This window comes from Bos taurus, chromosome 6 (genome assembly GCF_002263795.3).
Source record: "Bos taurus isolate L1 Dominette 01449 registration number 42190680 breed Hereford chromosome 6, ARS-UCD2.0, whole genome shotgun sequence".
In the NCBI taxonomy this organism is placed as follows: Eukaryota; Metazoa; Chordata; class Mammalia; order Artiodactyla; family Bovidae; genus Bos; species Bos taurus.
Genome location: NC_037333.1, coordinates 34,622,739 through 34,644,763, shown reverse-complemented (window position 1 = coordinate 34,644,763; position 22,025 = coordinate 34,622,739). Strand labels below are relative to the sequence as shown.

Here is a 22,025-nt window from a genome sequence, read left to right as displayed (position 1 = left end):
TTAAGATCGGAATCTAGGGTTTGTTCAAGGAAGAGAAGGGACATCTGCCTTGGGCCTGTTAGGAACAGAGCAGTAAGGGCATCAAATTCACAGCATGTGCAAAGAAATTCAAGAGTGAAGAGCATATCCCCAATTGCTGAATTGCATTACAGTACTAACAATTCCTCAAATAATAGCAGCTAATATTTGTATTATTCAATTTCTGATTATTCACTATATTAGCTCATGATTCACCATGTATTCTGGCCCCTTTGGAACAATTTGAGAAAATGAAAATAATTCTTTACCATTGTGTCTTCAAAATTGAGTATCTAGCATGGTACTGGAGGTTTATAAAGATAGCATCAATATTCTTAAAGAATTTTTCCATGAGAATTTAACCAATGGATAATTTAAAGTATTATTTTCTACCAAAATTACACAGATAAATTATCGATAAGAACACAAAATGCACAAAAAACATAGGACTAAGAATTAACTTAGTGTGAGAAGTCAGTTCTCAAGATTATGTGTTTATTTCTCTCTGCTGCAGGGAACAATATTCAATGAAACATTTCAAATAATTTCTATTAAGATACTTTCCAATAATGTTACTTTAATTATCTAGCTGAAAGTGAAAATATTTAAATATATTCATGGCTAATTAAATCAGAAGAGTAAAACTGAATGTGTTGTTTCTTCTTACTCCAGTCCCTGTAATGAGACTAATCAAATAATGCCCATCATCTTTCTCACAATCAAAAACACTCACAATGGCCTTAGTAGGCAGATAGAAAAGATGACCTGTGGATTAAAGTTGAAATTGGTTGGGGCATTATGGTGAAAGTTTTCTCTGTTTAATGTAGTGAGGTTATCTCAGCCCATAGCATCTCACTATTTGAAGTTTTGTTTAAGTTTTAAAAAGGAATATATTTTTCTTACTATGATACTTGATTTCCATTTCAGCAATGCTATCACTGTAACATAGTAGCCATTACAGCTGATATTTGCACATAAGGAGATTGAACATTTCTTTTCTTTCCCCAAAACCATGCTTTCAGCTCAAGACCTCATTAATTCTTGTTTTACTTACTACAATAATCTCCTGACTGGTCTCTTTGCCTTTAATCTATCCTTACTTGAATCCATCATTTTATCTGCTTAATCTTCCTTTAGTACCATTCTTTTATTTCTCCCCTTCTTAAAAAGCTTCAGTACCTCTCACCTCTCCATTTCAAAAAATATTTTAAATTCTTTAGATCAATTCTTTTGTAGCATTTTGGTTTTTCTGCTCTAAGTAATCTGTTAATCTTCTAAAAGTCATGGACCTTCTCCCAATAAAACTGCAATTATATCTACAGTTACACCAAAGTTCTACAAAATGTCCAGGTAATCCACAGACACTGTGGAACACCTAGGAATAAGAACACTTGTCTTTCATTTATTTATTATTAGCAGGCTTTTACTATATGTAAATCACTGTTCTAAGTACTGAGGATAAAGTAGCAAACTTTTAGATAAAATCTCTATCCTTATTTGGCTATATTCTAGTGTGTGGAGGTAATGATAAAGAAAATAAATAAGTAAAACATACAGTACTTGATACAGTGATGAATGTTAAGGAGAAAACTGAAATCAGAGAAGTGGGATAGATCAGAGACATCTTGAAAGGATGTTGAGACATTAAATAGGACAATCAAGAAAGTTTTTGTTGATAAAGTGGTTATTAAGCAAAAACCTGAAGAAAGTGAGTAAGCTAACCATATAACTATTTGGAAAAAGCACCCAGGCATTGGAATTAGTAAGTGCAAAGGCCCTGAGGTGAACATGTTTGGGAAGTTTGAAGAACAAAAAGACCGTCAGAGCTGTAGTGGAGAGAACAAGGAGGTAATTAGAAATGAAATCAGAGAGTAACATGTAACAGTATAGGTAGGGCCTCATAAGTCACAATAAGTGTTGTAAGGACTGTGGTGTTTATTCTAAGTGATATATCAGTCTTCAAGTTATATTCAAATTTCTCCACAGCTGGTCTTAGCCGACTCTTTCTCTCAACTGTGACTGCTCTCCAAGCCATATAATTTTATTTAATCCTCCCAATGTAAAATTCAACCACTTGCATCCATATATGTGTCATTGTTCAGTAGCTAAGTAGTGTCCAACTACTTGTGACCTCATAGACTGCAGCACGCCAGGCTTTTCTGTCATTCACTATTTCCTGGAGTTTGCTCAAACTCATGTCCATATATATACATACACACATATGCATACACACACAAATATATATGTACTTTTATATATAAATGTACTTTTAAGTCCATACTTAGATATGTAAAATATTTTCCTGACATTATAATTAATTATTAATTCATGCAAACTAAAATTTCACAATTAAAACAGAACCAAAATGGTATTTGATCTTTATGGCTTATAAGTCACACAAAAGTTTAAGAAAATAATATTGTAACACTGTTACCACGGCAGAAAAATTTGTATCAGATAATTCATGTAATAATAATTACTGAAGAAAAGTTTTTTATTCAAAACATTAACTTTTAGCAATTGATCCAATCACACATTGTTTTAAGGTCATTAAATAAAGATTCAGACTTCTTGGAGTATTTACTGATCATCCACTATGTTCTAGGTATCTTGCTAGGGACTGGAGATACATTGATATGTCAATCAAATGATTTTGCTGCATAATAAATTACTCAAAATCTTAGTAGCCTAAATCAAGAAACTTTTAGCCTTTCTCACAAGCCACAAGATCTACTGGACAATTCCACTGGTCTGAATCAGTTTGGGTGATCTCTGTGGTCAGGTAGTATATCTCAACTGGGGCTGTTTGGTCTAGGTTGACCTCATAAAAATGATCACTTGCACTCTGCTTGAGCTTGGGGGCTACAGCTGAGATAGCTCATCTCAGTTCTATGTGGTCACTCATCCTCCAGGAGGCTAGAGTGTACTTCTTGACAGAGGACAGTCACAGTGAATGCAGGAGCAGTAAAGACAGAAGTCCCACAGTGGGAGTGCTTTTCAAGCCTCCGCTTAAGTCATATTTGCTATCGCATTGGCCAGAATCAATCATACGGCCAAGCCAGTGTCAAGGAGGGAGGTGACAATTAGAGACTGTTACTACTACATTTGTCATATATGGTGCATTTCTGAAGGTGACAATTATAGTAGATGTTCTGTTTTATAGTAGTAGCAACAAGACATTTAATATTGCAATATTCATAAGTGACAATTTGAAGAAAAGCCAAAATGCAGATCAAACCTTATAAAACACCTTTTTTTTCTAAAGAAAGTTATTCTACAGAGAAAGATGCTATTAAGAACAGCTTCTATTTGTTGACTACCAGGTGCTTGACATACATTTTCTAATTTAATATTTACAGAAAGTCTGCCAGCAAGAGTGTCACTTTGTGCATAGACAGTAATTTGAGGGTTTCAGGGGTTGTTACTTGTCCAGAGTCACTCAGTATGTTTTGAAATCAGAATTTATGCTGAGATCCTACTAAAAATAAAATCCATGCTCTTTTCTCTCTCTCTCTCTAATAGAAAGAACATGGGAGGAATCATGAAAAAGGATGCATTCTTGGCTACACAAACTTTCTTCATGTAACCAACATTTTACCTCCTAAATTTCTGTTGACTCCATTCTTTGCTTTCAATCTTGCCCTCTGTCACCCTAACCTAAGCTTTTGCCTGGATCACTACAGCGGTTAATACCAGGGGTACTTTTTCAAAATTTAGATCTACTCACATTCCCGTTCCCCTTCTTAAAATCTTTTAATGGCCCCTCTCTTCTTTTCTCCTCTCTCTCTCTCTCCCGCTCAATTACAAAACATCAAAAGATTGCCAGGTCTGGCCCCTACTTCTCTAAAATAAACATCATGCTCCAGACATAAGCCTTTCCTCAGCAATCAGTAAGTCAGTTCCACCAATACATATTTTTTGAACAGCTACTATGTATCTGTCTGTGTTATTTGGTATAATAGACAAAGACCACTGCACTCAACAGATCCTGTGTTCTAGCTGAAGAATCAATCACAATACATATTACATATAAATTACAAACTGTGTGAAAAAGCAATATGAGGAGAAAAAGAAAAATTAATCAAGCCTCATAATACTGGAGGACATAGTGGAGCAGACTTTAGTGTTATGGAAAATAAGATGGTCAGGAGAGGCTTCACTAGGAATGTTAAGGAGCTGGCTGAGAAGATACCGCGTGACTGAGGAGATATCGTGTGGATGAGGGCTAGAGTGTTAAGCGGAAGCTCTACCTGCTCAGAGGATAGCACGACTGATGCTGAGTGGGGAGGGTGAGCAGAGGAGAGATGTCAAAGAGATAATGGAGGCTACACACAAGGTAGGGCTTTGTAGACCACCGCCATGGGGCCTTTCTACTTACAAAGTTCTCTCCCTTTTTTATTTGGTAATTCCTCCTCAAAATCCAGCCCTTAGCTCAAGTTTATTTCTGCTGGGAAATCATCCTAATTAACTCAAATAAGTCACCCTATTGTTGATTCTTACCACACTATGAGACTCTCATGTAGTATTTATCACAGGTGTGCTCTATATTTTTGACATGATTATTTTGTAATACTAGTACTTTTTCTGTGGCTGTAAGCTCCATAAGGACCAGAACTATTTCTTTCTGTGTCTGCCACAAACTCAACAGCGCTATCACAGTGTTGAAAATCCAATATATGTGCACTAAATTGTGTTGAGATGAGTAATGAAGTATGGTGGTGGTGGTTTAGTCGCTAAGTTGTGTCCGACTCTTGAGACCCCATGGACTGTAGTCTGTCAGGCTCCTCTGTCCATGGGGATTCTCCAGGCAAGAATACTGGAGTGGGTTGCCATTTCCTTCCCCCGGAGATCTTCCCAACCCAGGAATCGAACCCAGGTCTCCTGCATTGCTGGCAGATTCTTTACTGACTAAACTACAAGGGAAGCCCTGTAATGAAGTATACTAAGCAATTATTATGGGCTGCCCTGGTAGCTCAGCTGCTAAAGAATCCACCTGCAATGCAGGAGACCCTAGTTTGATACCTGGGTTGGGAAGATCCCCTGTAGAAAAGAATAGGCTACTCACTCCAGTAGTCTTGGGCTTCCCTGGTGACTCAGATGGTAAAGAATCCGCCTGCAATTCAGGAGACCTGGGTTCGATCCCTGGATTGGGAAAATCCACTGGAGGAGGGCGTGGCATTTTCCAGTATTCCTGCCTGGAGAATCCCCATGGACAGAAGAGCCTGGAGGGCTATAGTCCATGGGGTCACAAAGAGTCAGAAGGACTGAGCAACTAAGCACACAGCACAGCACAAGCACTTATTATGGAGTGATACAGCAGAGTGAATTTGAACAAATCACTTCTGTGGGCCAGGCTTTCATTTCTTCCATGTTAAATGGGGAGTTATCTCCAGATCACATGAGTTTATATAATTTGTTGATTCTGTGAGAAAGATTTAATATATTGCCTTATAATGTATTAAAGAGTTAATATAGTCCTAGTTCTAATGCTTTTACAAAGAGATGTTGTTACCGAAAACACAAGTCCTTGTGCCCTATGCCCAGTGAGGCCAAACAGTAATTCTGGAGTTTGAAACAGAGAAAGGTTTATTACAGGGCCCTGCAAGGAGATGCCTTAAAAATCCAACTCCCTGAAAACTTGCAGCAAAGCCCTTTGCTAGGAAAGTGAGGGAGGGGCATGGTGAGTTGTTACAAACTTTTTGGTGTCAGATCCTTTGTTCTTGAGGTCAGGTCATAGCCAAGTAATGAAGTTACTGTAAATCTCTACCAAATGTTACTCTGTTCTGACAAGAAAGGGCAAGGTCCCAAGGCACAACTTTCCCCTCTGAGGTACCAGCCCGTGCGGTTCTTGCTAAAAGGAGTCAGATCTTAGCTGGCAGCTTCCTCAGGGCCAGCTCCCTAGACCTGCCCAGCTTTCATCGCTGGGGGACCCAGGTGCCCGCCCAACTGACCCTCAGGCTCCTCAGGCCTCCCAAAGGATGGGCGGGCCGGGTCCCGCAGACTGCAACCCAGGCCAATTTCTGCTTCTACCTCAAGGGCAGTGATAAGGCAAGGGCTCGGGAGCTGCATGAGACACAGCCCCTAGCTTGTTCCCTGGGCCCCCCAGCTCACCTGCTGGCCCAAGGCCAGGTGAGCTGAAGGGTCTCTGGGAGAAGGCCTGACTCTCTCTTACCTCACTCTCCACCTGACGACCGTTGGCTGAATCGCTTCACTAATCCTTCCTCATTGACAGTTCATTACACTGCAGCACCGACCAATAACAGAGCAGTACTACTAACGGTCACTCAGTGACAGTTGGTTGATTGTGGGCAGGGCCAACCGAGGCACCAACCAATGGCTGAGCAGGACCTGTTGCCTGGTAACAGGGTGCAGAGTAACGATGCACAGCGATGGCTGTGTGTTAAGGGCTGTGCTCACTGTGCTCTGTTACACTATTATTCTAAATAAAATTTGCTATGGGCCAAATTGGGAACTTTCCAAAATATATATGTTGACTTCCTAAAACAAAGACAAATCGGGGCTTAGCCAGGGGGAGAGTGTGATCAAGTTGCTGTATGGAAACTGTCAATGAAATATGGTAAGGAATAACGCAGGAACAAATCGGAGATCTTTGAAACAACTAGTGCTGATCATCAAAATTTACAGAACTTCAGTTCTAAAGTTTTCCTGTACCTCCAGTATGCATCTTACAAGGAAAATTATATGATAGAGATAGATTGCCTAAATACACAAGGCCATGGTTTTTTCCAATTATGAATGGCTGTTTGATATAATCAGCTTTTCAAATAACATTTATTTTTGACAGCACTGGGTCTTTGATACTGCGCAGGCTTTTCTCTAGTTTCAGAGAGCAAGGGCTACCCTCTAGTTGTGGGTGCTTGGGTTTCTCATTGAAGTGATTTATCTTGTGGAGCAAGGGCTCTAAGGTGCGTGGGTTTCAGTAGTTGTGGCTCCTGGGCTGTAGAGCACAGGCTTAATAACTGTGATGCATGGACTTAGTTGCTCCACAGCAAGTGGGGCCTTCCTGATCAGGGATTGAACCCATGTCTCCTGCATTGGCAGGCAGATTCTTTACCACTGAACCACCAGAGAAGCTTGATAAAATTAATTTTTAAAGATAAAAAAATCACTTCTGATTATAGATGCTTATCTTATTTGAACATTATAATTTATTTTTAAAGAAATATGAAAATCACTATCAATGTATATTATGATAACTAAGTACACTGTACCATTGAATTTCATAGAAAGCCAAAATAACCTAGACCAAAAAAAAAGGTGGGGGGATAAAACCCAGAATCCTTTATCTTAATAAAGCATGGAACTGCCTATAGTATTCTGATGTGGATGGCCAGCTATGGCTCCCCAGAGTGGTTCTTGGATATTTGAAGAGAGATTAAAAAGCAGTCACATTGTCTTAACACAGAAAACTAGAAAAGGTCCTCTAAAACTGGCCACTAGCAACATTTACACTGGCAGTAAGACTTGTTAGCTTCCTCTTTTTGAAAAATATACTACTCCAGAGCATGCCTCTCATCCATATCCTTCCTAAAGAAATGACTGTCCCAAGAGGAAGTCTAGCTATATTAGAAAGTCCAGCTCTGTATATAGTATTAAGTGGAAGACTGTGTTTTTGTTTCTCGTTCCCACATAGCAGCCATTACTTCCCTTTATCTCCATGTTATTAGATTTTACCACAGTTTATGTTTCATTCCAAGTGGAGTGGATAACCTGCAAGTGTGAAAATCTGATTATGCCTCAGTAAGGCACTCTGGGCTGTTAGTAGATTGTACACATTGTTTCAAATTTGGCTTTCAGCCTCTCCAACATCTTCACAAAGAATGTGAATACCAATGGTTATATCTGTAATTTTCTTTTTTGTGCTTTTTGCCATGTAATGCTAAGTTGTTACTCCATAAGCTCCATTTCCTTTATATGGTACACAGTTTGACCGTATTTTGTTATATTCGTCAGAACTTGGCCTCCATCTGCATGGTCTTTTTTCTGATCCAACTGTGTCATATCTCTTGGTGTAATTCCTCGTCTCATGACACTTTTACATCTTGCAGTATTACCCTTCCATCTGGCAAATGGTCCTTTATGATATTTTACTTATCAAGAAAGGCATGCTCCTTTGTTGAGAAGATTTTGTTTATTGTATATATATTTCCATATGTATTCAAATCATTGACTGTCCCTTCAACATTACTCTTTGGTAGATAGCATTTTTTTGAGGAAATATAAACGTGAAACCTGAATAAGCTTGCTGTCTGTTAAAGATGTTAGACCAATAAGAAAATTCACTGATGAACATATGTGTTACTGTCTGTTGCACTCTGATTCACTACTAGTGTGGCTATATGGTAAACTCAGTGTACTTGTATCAAATAGAATCTAGAACGCTGTCAGAAAATTTTATTTAATGTTCACAATTTAATTTCCAGTAATAAATACCCAATGTCATTATGAAAATATGCAGGTGAAGTAAGAATGAAAAAAAAAATAATTAAAATATAAGAAATAGATTGTCAGTTTCCATCTATTATCCAGACTGTTAGATGCTAGACATTAACTTATAGGTTTTTAACTTATAGGTAGAATGCTTTCAAATTAAATTCCTTATTCTTCAACCCTATCATTCTAACCACAGTAAAGGAGTACAGCTTGTTACTCTGTTAGGGGCAATGTGTGATTCAGACTCAGACTATACTTCTCTGTCATTTGTTAACTTTTAACTATAAGCATATCATTTAATTTTCTCATTCCCTATTTCTTTATATTTAAAATGAAAGAATTGTAGTATTTGATATCCTAGATATATATAACCTTGTGATGACATGACTACTCCACATTTCTCCTTTTCTGTTTCTTCTCCCTTAACCCTGAAAATGAAAGTGAAAGTTGCTCAGTCATGTCTGACTCTTTGTGACCCCATGAACTATATGTACAGTCAATGGAATTCTCCAGACCAGAATACTGGAGTGGGTAGCCTTTTCCTTCTCCAGGAGATCTTCCTAACCCAGGGATCAAACCCAGGTCTCCCGCATTGCAGGCAGATTTTTTACCAGCTGAGCCACCAGGGGAATTCTCTAAAAATCCTGTTTCTTTCTAACTCATTAATTAGTTTTGTGACTATTCTTCAAATTTATAAAGTTATATAATTTTTAATTAAAAATAATGTATTACTGTGTGTGCCCCTCAGGAAACCCATTTTCGGTAGACATATCAGCCAATACAGCATAGTTTCTAAAAAGCTAATGATAGGGAATGATCCTGTAATTGGTCTGTTCATTTTATATATTTAGAAACTGAGGATCAAATAGATTAATCTGTAACTGATCAAAGTTTTTAACTATTTGGTAACAGCAAAAGGAATTGATTCCCTTTATATATTTTTTGCTACACATTTCCCTCCATTCTGTTAATATTGTTGGGTTAGGATTTTTTAAGGAAAAAATTTTATACTGTACTCTCAGACTAATGCTTCATGGTCAACTTGTTATGAACTATGATCATAACCCGTTTTTCTGCCAGACTTATGGGATATTTTGTTTACCCTCCTAATGCACAGCTCCACTATTGTCTTTATTGAACTACATTCTGTATCTGATTATTTCTTTACTAAACTATTGTTTCTTCCAATCTTTATGATCTTACATAATCTTACTGGGCCTCAATTTCTTCATTAGCAAAATAAAGGACTTTGAACGGATTAACTCCTGAGATACTGTTTACCTTCAAAACACCAAATTGTCAGAATTGGAACTGAATCTATCTTCAACTCCTTAATGTCACTTTCAGATTTTAAAAATATGTTCTGTAGTTTATCATCTAGACACTTGATGAGAAGACAACACCAGGCCCCAAATCAACTCTTCTAAGACACCATTTGTCACATTCTGCTGAGTTGACACTAATGCATTGATCCCATCCCCATTACTCATTTATATTCTTTGCAAGTGTTTTCAGTTTGGGGGGGATATTTGTCTGTCAATGTTTACAAAATTCCTGAGGCAGATTAATTTTCTTTTCTTTTCTTTTTTTTTTAATTTTATTTTCTATATCTTTACATTTTGTAAAAAATGTTTCCTTCTTCAAACTGATGAGCTTATACAAATTTATTCTTTACATTACTTTCAAGACTTTAAAAAGAAGGAAATGTTAGATCAGTTCAATTCAATTTAAAAAAAATCAATATTCTATTGATTCTACAAATACCAAATTTGTCAAGTTTTAAGACTGAGAGACAAATGGACTATAATTAGTTTCAGAAGCTTACAAAGCTTAAATTAATCTTATAAAGTAATTTAGCTTTATATTGTCTCCTAGAACTTTTATGGAATTAGCTGAATTAGGTCCATAAGCTTCATTGTTTTTCAACAATTTAATATATTAATAAAATTTTGAAGAGTAAAAAATGTTATGTTATTTTCCAATAACTTCACTTAACCTTGCTATAAACTGCAATACCAAAATTGCTTGTAGTTCTTCCAAGGCATTTACTTAATTAATTCAAATATGTTTTGCTCCCTCTGTAAAATGGCTTTGAATATAATGTGGTGTTCTGCTTCCAGGATTTTGTTTCTATTGTCTCTAGAAAGAGATTCTGATCTTTGCTTTGCCAGCAGAGGGCACATACACATATCCTTCTTTGTTTCTTCTAATCTACAAAAAGGAAATTTTTAAGATGTCTCATTTAAAGCTCTATAACATATTACCATATTTGAACTGAGTCTAATTGAAAAAACAAAACAGCACATTCAGATTTTCTCTTAAAAGTTTGATGCCTCAATAAAAACTAAAAGACACTGGAGTACTATTGCCACTGAAACAGAATATCAGTTTAATTAAGTATCTGTTTTTGCCCTGTGAAATTTGGTTGGTGATTTTACTGCTCATTTTGTTTGGGTCATATTTTGATCTGGCCCTTTTGCTTTTAGTATTTGATCTGGGACTTAGAATCAACAAAGAAGCAGTCAACTAATATTTATTTATGTGTTCATTTATTTGTAGAATTAGCAGAAATTTAAACAACAAATAATCTGTGTTTTAGCCTAAAGTTGCTATAATAAACACTTATGCAGACTATTAAATTTAATTGAACAGTTATTTAAATGTTTCTGAGAGGAGTGATAAAAAATCAGTCTGTTGACCATTTTGGTTAATGGCTTAAGAACACTCAGAAACATTTTAATCTTCTGGTTGCTTACAATGAACGGATAAAATGGTAGCATTTTTACACTGTCAGCTATGTGAGCACAGTGGAGCATCTGTAATTTCAACATTATGCATATGCATCATGTAATTATATAATTGCAGATATGTTGCATCAAAAGGTTATGCTTTTAAAATGGAAAAGAAATATTGAAAAGCAGAAGTCAGAGGCTCATGTGCTCACTTTTATCTGCAGCAGCATAAATTTTAAGGATTTTGTATAAGCCACTCTACAGCCTGACTTGCACCAAAACCTAACCAAGAACTCAGAAATGAAGGTTCAAATGCTACATTAACTTTTACAAAATTCTAATGCATTAGATCAAGATGATTAATAACCTTTACAGGCTAGTCTAAACTTTAGTTTATGTGGACCAAAAACTACTGTGATTTTTTTCTTTTTTTGAGACGTCTGTATCAGGACACTTTGTATTTAATTTAAAAAATAAGTTATTTGAAACTTAAATACAGAAAAATACTAATGATAACATAAGAGTTCTGTTCAAAGCTTAGATTCTGCTGTTTTAAGTTTTTCTAGCAAAAGATAATTAAAAGTGATTTTTGTAGAAGAAGAGTTTGTCTGGAACATGCCAGACAAAGGAAGCAAAATCACTCTGAGAATATAAGGCTATTTCCATTCATACGGAGGGCTTTTTTCAAATAAAGACTTCCCGTAGAGCCCAATACCAATGGCAACCCCAATTGTAAGGCTGCTGGGGTTACTATTAATGATAGTAAACATTTTGGCAGGGCTGAAATTCTTAAGCAATTAAAAATGTTGACGGTTTTAAATTTTACATATTTATGTATAGCTTTACTTAACATCTACATATATAATTACAAGTCGTTGTTGCTGTTTAGAGAGTAAGTCGTGTCTGACTCTTTTGCAAAGCCATGGACTGTAGCCTACCAGGCTCCTCTGGCCATCAGATTTCCCAGGCAAGAATACTGGAGTGGTTTGCCATTTTCTTCGCCAGGGAATCTTCCTGACCCAGGGATCAAACCTGTGTTTCTTACATTGGAAGGTGTATTCTTTACAATTGTAAGTAATAATGATTAATTATGATTTTTAAAGAAAAACTGGTGTCTGTAGCCCATAATATTTTAGTCTCTCTCTCTGTTTTTACTAAAATTAGAGACTCTACACAGTCTTAAAACATTGAATCTGTCTGACATACAGAAACTGGAATGCTGAGTATAAAAGAGAGAAATAAACTGTAAGAACACAGAATAATCAGAAAGGTTAAGTGCCTCACAAAGAAACAGATTGTACACACCATGAGTACATATGCATTGTTTCCTTTAGAGCTAACAAATATCCAGTTCAAAACAACGCTTCTCTGGTGCCATTGTTTTTTCTCTCTGTGTCCTCATTTCTTTCTACTTTTTCCTGTCTTTTTTTCTTTCTCCTTTTGCTAAGCTGGATTATAGTATCATAGTTTGCTAAATTTACAGCTAATATCTTAGGTGTCATTCATTTTACTTTAAAATCTGAACTGTATCATGGAAAATTAATATGCTAATACAATGGCATCCATGAGGCACTAAGGCCTAATGGAAGAGGTATCAGACCAGAACTCAATTCTCCTAGTTTTTTGTAATTTACACTATGCAGGTGGACCAACCAATCATCTTTCTTTTAAAAGTCTGTTTACTTTGTTACTGAAGCAAAAGAACAGAACAACAAAGTATGCTTCATATTTCTACAACATGCTTAAATTGACACTGTAAATATAAATTATTTAAAATTTGTACACATTTCAAATGTGCAGCAATTGACTTCTCCTTTATCAATAAGGAAGTGGGAAGAAACTGAAACTTGTGGTGAGTCCTTAAGGTATGAACATGCTGGGGTTTTCCATTACGTGATTCATTGTGAAATAAAGAAAGAGAACTAGAACATAAACATTGATACTGCCCCAATTAAACAAATGCATTTATCATTCTAACCAATAAATTTGTTTTTAAATTATTATTGTTCACATTTTGTTTTTAACCTCTCAGGTTGTATGAACCAACCACAATCCTAAGTGGATAACTCAAGTTAATTAATACCTTCACCTGAAAGAGCTAAAAAAAAGAATATTGTCTTTAGTTAACTGGAAAGTTTTTTTATTATTCATATTATTTTGAGGTATTGTTCCTTTCAGAAGAGGGTGAATACTGTGGACACATATCTATTTCTGTCCTATCTCAAATCTGCCTTGATGAAAACTAAACCTGTTATACAGAAGTGGGTATTCAGTTACCTCTATGGGAATTACTTTGTGTTAATGATTAAACAGTACAATATATGTGTTATAGTTACAGTGTGATAAAATGTTTAAAGAGATAACATGAATTAATAAAATTAGTTTAATACTTTCCTTTCTAAAAATGGTCAAATGAGAAAATATAGGTTAGAATTGGTTTATGATAGTTATGTAAATAAATACTGAATTCCAGAGTACTTTGCATACACAAAGTACTCTGTATGGAAGAGGAAGTATTGCATCTTTGCCAATTTTTTTTTTAAATCAGTTTATTAAAGTTAAAGAAATAGAGCTGGCTGAAGGCAGAGAAAGCATTATGGAGGTCCCCAGCTACAGGTGAACTTTCTCCTGGCCAACGGAAGGTTGCAGGTTCCTTATTATTAGGTCTGTTATTTAAAAGGTCTGTTATTTAAAAGATGGAAAGTATACCTTGAGGCTGATAGAAGGGCATTTTTAGCAGTAATGATCAGAGGTGTGATGATAGAATCTAATTAGGTGGTTGCTAGAAGGTTGGAAACAAAAGGAAGATCACTTGCAGAAACTAAAATGTATTAATACCAAATTAGATGCTTAGTCAATATAACCACGACCGCATGTGGTAAGTGCTTATACCTCACAGAAGCAGTTAATTATCTCTCTTCAATTTACTAGTCTCCGCTTGAAATCCAACTTCAGCCATATATTTAATGCCATAGTTGAGGAAGATGTAGGTTGCCCCCACCACATATGAAACAGAATCAATCTATTTCTTCCCCAGAGAGTGACATTTAATCACCCCTGTGTTACTAGGCTTATGATTGGGATTATGATTATTATTCTCATTAGCTTTGGAGGCTTTGTGCTTTCAAAGACTTTATAGCAAATCACATACCCACACAGAGATGTCCACTGATCACCAGTTCTCCAGCATGCTTTATCAAGTGGCCCCTGAACAAACTTCTTAATATTTCCTAGTGCATGGTTTTAAGTTGTTTTTATTCTATATGGAATAGATGCAGGCCACACACAAACACATTTAAATTTTAATTGTACATCTGAATCAACATCATACATTTGATATCTAAAAATAACACTTTGGTCAAGATTGTTGGTTTTTGAAATATCCTCTTAATTTTATATGCTTTAAAAATGGATGAAAATTACTTGAAAGGGATAAATAATATTGTCTGATGTCTAAGAATTTATGTATACTTAAAGGAAATCCAAGAGCTTTATATGTAATAAAAATATCAATATTCTAAGATTCCTATTGTGTTCCATCACTAAGTTATGTCCAACTCTTTGCAAACACTTGGACTGCAGCACGACAGCCTCCTCTGTCCTTCACCATCTCCCGGAGTTTGCTCAAATTCTTATCCATTGAGTCAGTGATGCTATCTGATCATCTCAGCCTCCCTATTTAACTGAGTCACTATTGAAAGACTAATGTATCAAATAAAACATAGTAGAAAATGCATTATTTAATTCTGTCAGTAAAAAGTTTTTCTTTCATGTCTTTTAGGATTTTTTTTTTGACAATTCAATTAATATTTATTTTATCACCTACAAAGCACTGTACTAGTGAATTTAGGCATCTGGGAATAAAAACATCTCAGTAGTAAGCCCTTACTCTTTGGCAAACATTGCACTAAGTGTTTTATATCTCATTTTTTCTTAAATAACCTCAGAAAGTAAGTATTACTATTATCTCTATTCATTGGTGGGAAAATTGAGACACAGAGGATTTACCCAAAGTCACACAGATTATAAATGATTTATCCTGTCTTTGGACATCAGTAGTATAACTCCAGAACTTTACTGTTTTTACTTTTGAAAATGAATCTACCCTCTTCCATTCTCTATCTAAATTTAGTTTTTCCTATTTCTGCTTTTTAAAAGAAGATCTGAAATTATAATAAACCAATCCAAAATAAACACAAACACTGAAACATTCACTGCTAGCATAATTTAACTATTTGCTATGTTTTCTTTGGTAATTAATTTTAAAAGTCATTTATTTGTTCAAAAAACAACATACACACACACATACACACATGTTCCATTGTTTTGGGATAATATAATATAGGGCAAACATACACTGTCAGCTACATTAATTTGTGGTGCCCAGTGAGAAATGAAACTAAGAAGTTCCTTGTTCAAAAACTAAGAATTTTAAGATAGAGACAGATATGTATTAAACAAAAAGAGACTGCATAGGTCATATGCCCATGATGCTGGCTCTAGCAAGATACCATAGGAGTATATATATATATATATATATATATACACATACATATATATATATTTAATGCCATAGTTGAGGAAGATGTAGGTTCCCCCCCACCACATATGAAACAGAATCAATCTATTTCTTCCCCAGAGAGTGACATTTAATCACCCCTGTGTTACTAGGCTTATGATTGGGATTATGATTATTACTCTCATTAGCTTTGGAGGTTGTGCTTTCAAAGACTTTATAGTGTATATATATATGTGTGTGTGTGTATATATATATATGTACATATGTATGTATGTTTGTATATTTGTGTCCTATGTGGTGCTAGTGGTAAGAATCTGCCTACAAGAGATGAAGTTCGATCCCTGGGTCTAAAAGATCCCCTGGAGTAGGACTTGGCAACCCACTTCAGTATTCTTGCCTGGGAAATCCCATGGACAAAGGAACCTGTTCGGCTACAGTCCATGGGACCACAAAAGTCGGACATGACTGAGCACACACATGTGTGTGAAAAATGAAACTGTTAGTCACTCAATAATGTCTGACTCTTTGTGACCCCATGGATTGTAGCCCACCAAGCTCCTCTGTCCATGGAATTCTCCAAGAAAGAATACTGGAGAGGGTAGCCATTCCCTTCTCCTGCGGATCTTCCCGACCCAGAGATTGAACTCGTGTCTTCTACATTGCAAGCAGATTCTTTAAAATCTTGAGTATAACATGTAGGACATATGGCCACAGGTTTTTTTGTTATTAATTTTTACTAAGTAGATGCAAATACTTAACTGATAGTCAAGTATGTTCCAAAGAGATTCTTTTTTTTTTTTTTTTGGATGTGTATGTCTAGTTGCTCCAACTTCACTTGTTAAAAGACTACCTGTTATCCATTGTGTTGGTTTTCTCCTTGGTCAAAAATCAATTGGAATTATTATGACAAAACTTTATGATAAAGAAGTCTGAAAACAAAATTTTAAAACCAAATATCTCATTGCCACTCCAGTTTCAAAGTCTTGAGATCTCATCTTTCATTGAATGTCATTTGCATTTTCCAATTTGCTTTTATCAGGTTTATCCTGTCAATAAGTAAACTATATATATATATATATACATGTCAGCATGAAAGTCTAAAATGTTATCTTCCTCATGAGATTTTTTTGGATTGACTTTCTTTAACTAAATAATCAAATATACAATTCTAGTTGATTCTAGAACATATTAAGATAATTTTAATATTTTTATTAAAATGTTTACATGACTATAATTTCTAAGGTTTTTTCCCAACAATTTAGCAAACATTTTTATTTCATGCCCAGGTTCCAGTTAAATGTGCAAAACAGCAAGGAATTGTTTGAATATATATTAAAATGTAAAATCCTAGAAGTACAAAATTAATAAGTATTTATCAGGATATGTGCCTGAATTAAACACTATAATAAATAACAATTACATAATAAATTTATATTCGATTTAAAACTAGAAACTTATGAATTACATAAAATTTAGACAATCAAAGTAACCCATACACAGGGTATGTTATACTATTACCTTTCCCTCCATTTGGTGAACCAGGAAAAAGTGCTTGCAAGAGACAGAAAATTTAAGGATATTTGTTCTTGTTTAATCAAAAAGAAAAACAATGGTGTTTCCTGCTCTCATTCATATATAGTTACGCACATGAATACACACAGCCAATAAAGCAGCAGTTTTCTGTTTTCTATCTTTATTTATTATTAACTATATAGTCTTCATTTAAAGACACTCTTTTGTGTTAAGAGGATTGGTCAGGTGTGTTTAGGTATTTCAGTAACAGTTTTCAGCACCACGTATTTCTTTGAAGGGGAGGAAGGCACGAAACTGGATACTACAAGCATGAGACACATAAAGAAGAGAATATGTCATCACCATCATGAAAAACCTCTTTGAATGGCAATGACATGAGTTTATAATATCTGAGCAAAGCAGCCAGAGTTCCTATTCTCTAGTAATGTAGCAATAAATAACAGAGGTTGTGTTTTAGAAACATCCTTGATGAGTGATCTGGAATTCTTAACACAAATTCAAGTGTCTGATAGCTCTTAATGGTTCATGTGACATAATGAGAAAGCTGTAATTTCATTATCCTGGGAAAATCCTGTTTAAATTAAGTAGAACATTGTGCTTTGCTTTATCCGTTACTCATTCATTTTTAGCTTCTAAAGGGTGGGGGAAAGGGTAGGATGGCAAAAGAGGTATAAAAATATATTGGCCTAATTGTCCACATCTCATTGGTCCTTCAGGGTGTTCATGATAATGCATTTATATCTTTGTCCTTGGCTTCATATGCACCCAAAGACACTCTAAGTCTTCCTAGTAACCTTAATTAGAGACTACTCAGAAATAATTCCCATCTTAATATCCATCCAACTGAATGAAGCTTTTGCTGATGAGTATGCCAACAAAAAATTTACCTAAGAACGTATCTCTGTATATGAAAGGAGAAATACAGTTTGTAAAGGGAAAGATGAAAACCCCTTATTTCTTGACAGAAGGAAGTTTTATACAAGATATAGTAAGACAGAAATTTTAACATATTTGCAATAATTTAGAAAATTACTCCATGGAATGATTTGAAGTTGTGTTGAATATGAAACTAAGCAAATAAAAGTAGACCAAAAATATTATTTGTTTTTGGAAAAGGCAAAGAAGAAATAAAATATTGCATAAAATAAAAATTGCATAAAAATAAAAAATAAGAAATAAAAAATTCTTAACATATTTAGATTTTTCATAAGTAAAAAAATGAAAATATTGGTAATAGAAGGATAGAAAAATAGATAAACATATATAGATAGGCAGGTGGGTAGGTAGAATGTAGTATGGTCAGTCATAGCCAAATGTCCTGCAATAAAAAAAGGAAAACAATTTAGAGGTTTCTTATTGATGACCTACACATATATCTATATTAGTTTCTAAGAAGAAAGATAACTATTAGTTTGTACTACTTGTAAGGTGATAATACTGAGTATAACCACTTTGTTGAAGTTAAAGTGTCTGCCTTTCTCTTTGATTCAAAACAATGCAAAGAAAGAAAAGAAAGTGAAGTCGTTCAGTCGTGCCCGACTCTTTGCCACCCCATGGATAGTAGCCTGTACCTAGCTCCTCTGTCCATGGAATTTTCAAGGCAAGAGTACTGGAGTGGGTTGTCATTTCCTTCTCCAGGGAATCTTCCCAACCCGGGGATGGAACCCAAGTCTCTCACATTGTAGACAGATGCTTTACCTCTGAGCCACCAGGGAAGTCTGCCTTTCTCTTTGATTCAAAACAACACAAAACAATGGATAAATTACTAAGACTTTTTGCCACATGATTTCCCCATTGTAAAAGTTAATAATATTGACTTTCTCAAAGGGACCATGAATATTAAGGAGGTAATAATATGATTCTAAGGTTGAAATAGATGTCCAACAAATCCCATGTCACTTACCATAATGGAAAGTAAAATGTTTGTGCTATAAGGCAAGATCATCTTTGTTCAACTCAATGCAAGACAACTGAACTATCATCTAAAAATTTCCTCCAGTTTCACACAAAGGTATACTTTTATTTTGAAGAGTAATTTCCTATATAATATATTTAATTTTCTTAAAAGATAAAGTAAATTAGAACCAAAGCACATGCAAAGTTATTTAACGGCTAACTACAAACCTTCAGCTAAGCATTCCTTATCACAAGAAGACATTATTGCATTACTACTTGTAATCTCCCGTGTGCCTGATTGCTCTAGCACTGTTTAATACACTGCTGCCAATGATTATTGACAAGGAAATGATCACAGTGTCATCATTTTCTTTTGAATAAATAAATACGTAATGATAAACAGCTAACATTTACCTTCCTTTCACATAGCAAACACTCCCAAAGTGACTGTTATTATACTTGCAAGATACTGTTCTGAGTCATCTATTAATTTATAAGAATGATTTACATAAAATTTCTTATTGAAATCCTTCAATAACTCTACATGGAAAGTGTTTTTTGAGTACCATTTTATAGATGAGTAAACTAAGACATAGAGAGGTTAAGTAACTTAACCAAGATAATAGTCAAGGTTCTTTAGGGAAACAGAACTAATAGGAAACATAAATATATGGAGATTTATTATGAGGAATTGGCTCACACGATTATGGAAGCTGAGAAGTCTCACAATCTGTTGTCTTCAAGCTGGAGACCTAGGAAAGGGGGTATGTAACTCAGTTGAAGTCCAAAGGCCTGAGAACCAGGGGAGCCAATGGTACAAATCCCTGTCCAAGGGTAAAAGATGAGATGTTCCGAGTAATGCAGTGAGGCAGAAAAATAAGGGGTAATTTTTCTTCTTTCTTTACTTTTTGTTCTATTCAGGCCCTCAACAGATTGGATGATGCCAACCCACATTGGAGAGGGCAATTTACTGAGTCCACTGACTGACCTGCTAATCTTATCCAAAAATACCTTCACAAGCACACCCAGAAATAATGTTTAACTTGAGTACTCCTTGGCCCATCACGTTGATACATAAAATCAATCATCACAATCAAAGTCCCCTAAGTAACTGACTCTACAGAGTCTGAGCTGTTAACCATCATGTTCAATTGTAATTGTCATATGCAACATATAGCTTGATGCAGAACTAATGCTACAATCTATTAAGCTACAAGATATAGAAAATGTTGAATATGCTAGTTTATTCATGAACTATGTAATATTTTCAGAAATATAATTCTAAATTTGAATCACTAAATATTATTACAAAGTTATTAAGTATTTTATTAAATATTCCACTAACTGAACAACTCAAAAGGTCTTTAAATCTGTAAGAGGATTACAATTCACTAAGTGTTTAAGAATATTTGAGTAACATTTTAATGGAAAAATAACCTGCATAATTAGATTAAAATACTAGCAGAAAGATTGTGTTTTATAACCTTCTTTGGATAGATTTCTATGTGGGACACTGTTGAGACATACGACTATAGAGTCTGATGTCCATCCCCACATTGCCGTCTTGTAGTTAGTTGTTCCTTTCCTCAGGACCATAGGACTCTGAGGAATGAACAGTTTGAAAACCTAATCTTAGATTAAACTAATGATTTTAGAATTTATAAATATTACCCAAACATGATCAACTGCAAGTCTATTTTATGGAAAAAGCAATAGCAATTATATAGCCATATAAAATATATACAAAAATATTTGCCTTGAAATTGCAAATATCATTTTGTCATTCTGAGGAAATGATTTTAAGTTGCCTCTGTCACTAACCAATTTATATTATTTTGGTCAGTTGTCACATACTGTAATGTCTCAGTTTTTACTGAGGTGGTTTTATTACATCTTCTCCTTTGCTGTATTTTTTCTCTTCTTTTTAAACATTGGTGAAATAATTTGAATAGTGCACCCAAATAACTTTTCCTGAACACAATTATCTGACTGACTAGGATAAAAAATTTACCTTTAAGTATTGAATTAAATTCATCTTCCCTTTCCTAGCAGTCTGATTGGGCCAGGTCACCTCAGGCCCCAAAGCCACTCCTCAGAGTATCTGCTCTGAACCAGGAAATGGATCTGTTAAGCCAATGCCTTATGATCTGTTTTTAACAAGTTTTACATTGGGATAGAAATTTTAGGTTTTACAATTATTCAGAGAGTTAGATACAGATAAGTTAGCACAGGGTGGACCTACATGTAATGAAGATATGAGGGAACAGAGAGGAATTCCTCAGTTGTGTCATAAGTGGTGAATATGGACAGATAACATGTCTTTTTGAGGTAGGGAATGGAACTGAAAGGAATAGCACCATGCATGCTAGTTATACAATTAAAATATTAAGGTCATGCCGATTATATAATACATCTATTTAGTTGTACTAAGGACCTTTTTTTCTAGTAGACGCTATAAGATATCAAGTGCATACGATTTTGTGAAATGGTTTCCTTGGATACATGCAGTCCTGACAACTGATTTGAATTTAAATTCATGAACACCATCTAACCATATTTCCTTAACAAATTCACTTTCCCAATCTCTATCCAGTTATTAAGTTCTTTATAATCAGTGCTTATGGAAACTGTAGCCCAAATTTCTGGATGGCAACCTAATTATAGGAAACAGCCTAGCCTTGGAGTCAGACAATGTGGTCTTAACTTGGTTTCCTCATTTCTTAGCTCTGTGACCTCAAGTAAATAAAATAACCCTCATCTCAGAAAAAAAAAAAAATACAGCTAATAATAGGTACTCCACCTAGTTACTATTAAAATTAATATGAATGCACACATAGGGAGCCCAAAAAGTGTCAGAGAAAAAAAAGGACCCA

The 22,025-nt window shown here is 35.0% G+C and overlaps 1 long non-coding RNA gene across 1 annotated transcript in view; it reads left to right on the top strand.

Moving 5' to 3' along the window:
* The first annotated feature begins 6,277 nt into the window (after positions 1 to 6,277).
* The window catches only part of LOC132345486 (uncharacterized), a 31,617-nt gene continuing 15,869 nt past the window's right edge, over positions 6,278 to 22,025 (top strand). The window contains exon 1 of the long non-coding RNA XR_009494838.1: positions 6,278 to 6,595. This is a non-coding gene — a long non-coding RNA (uncharacterized lncRNA). The remainder of the gene's footprint in view (positions 6,596 to 22,025) is intronic.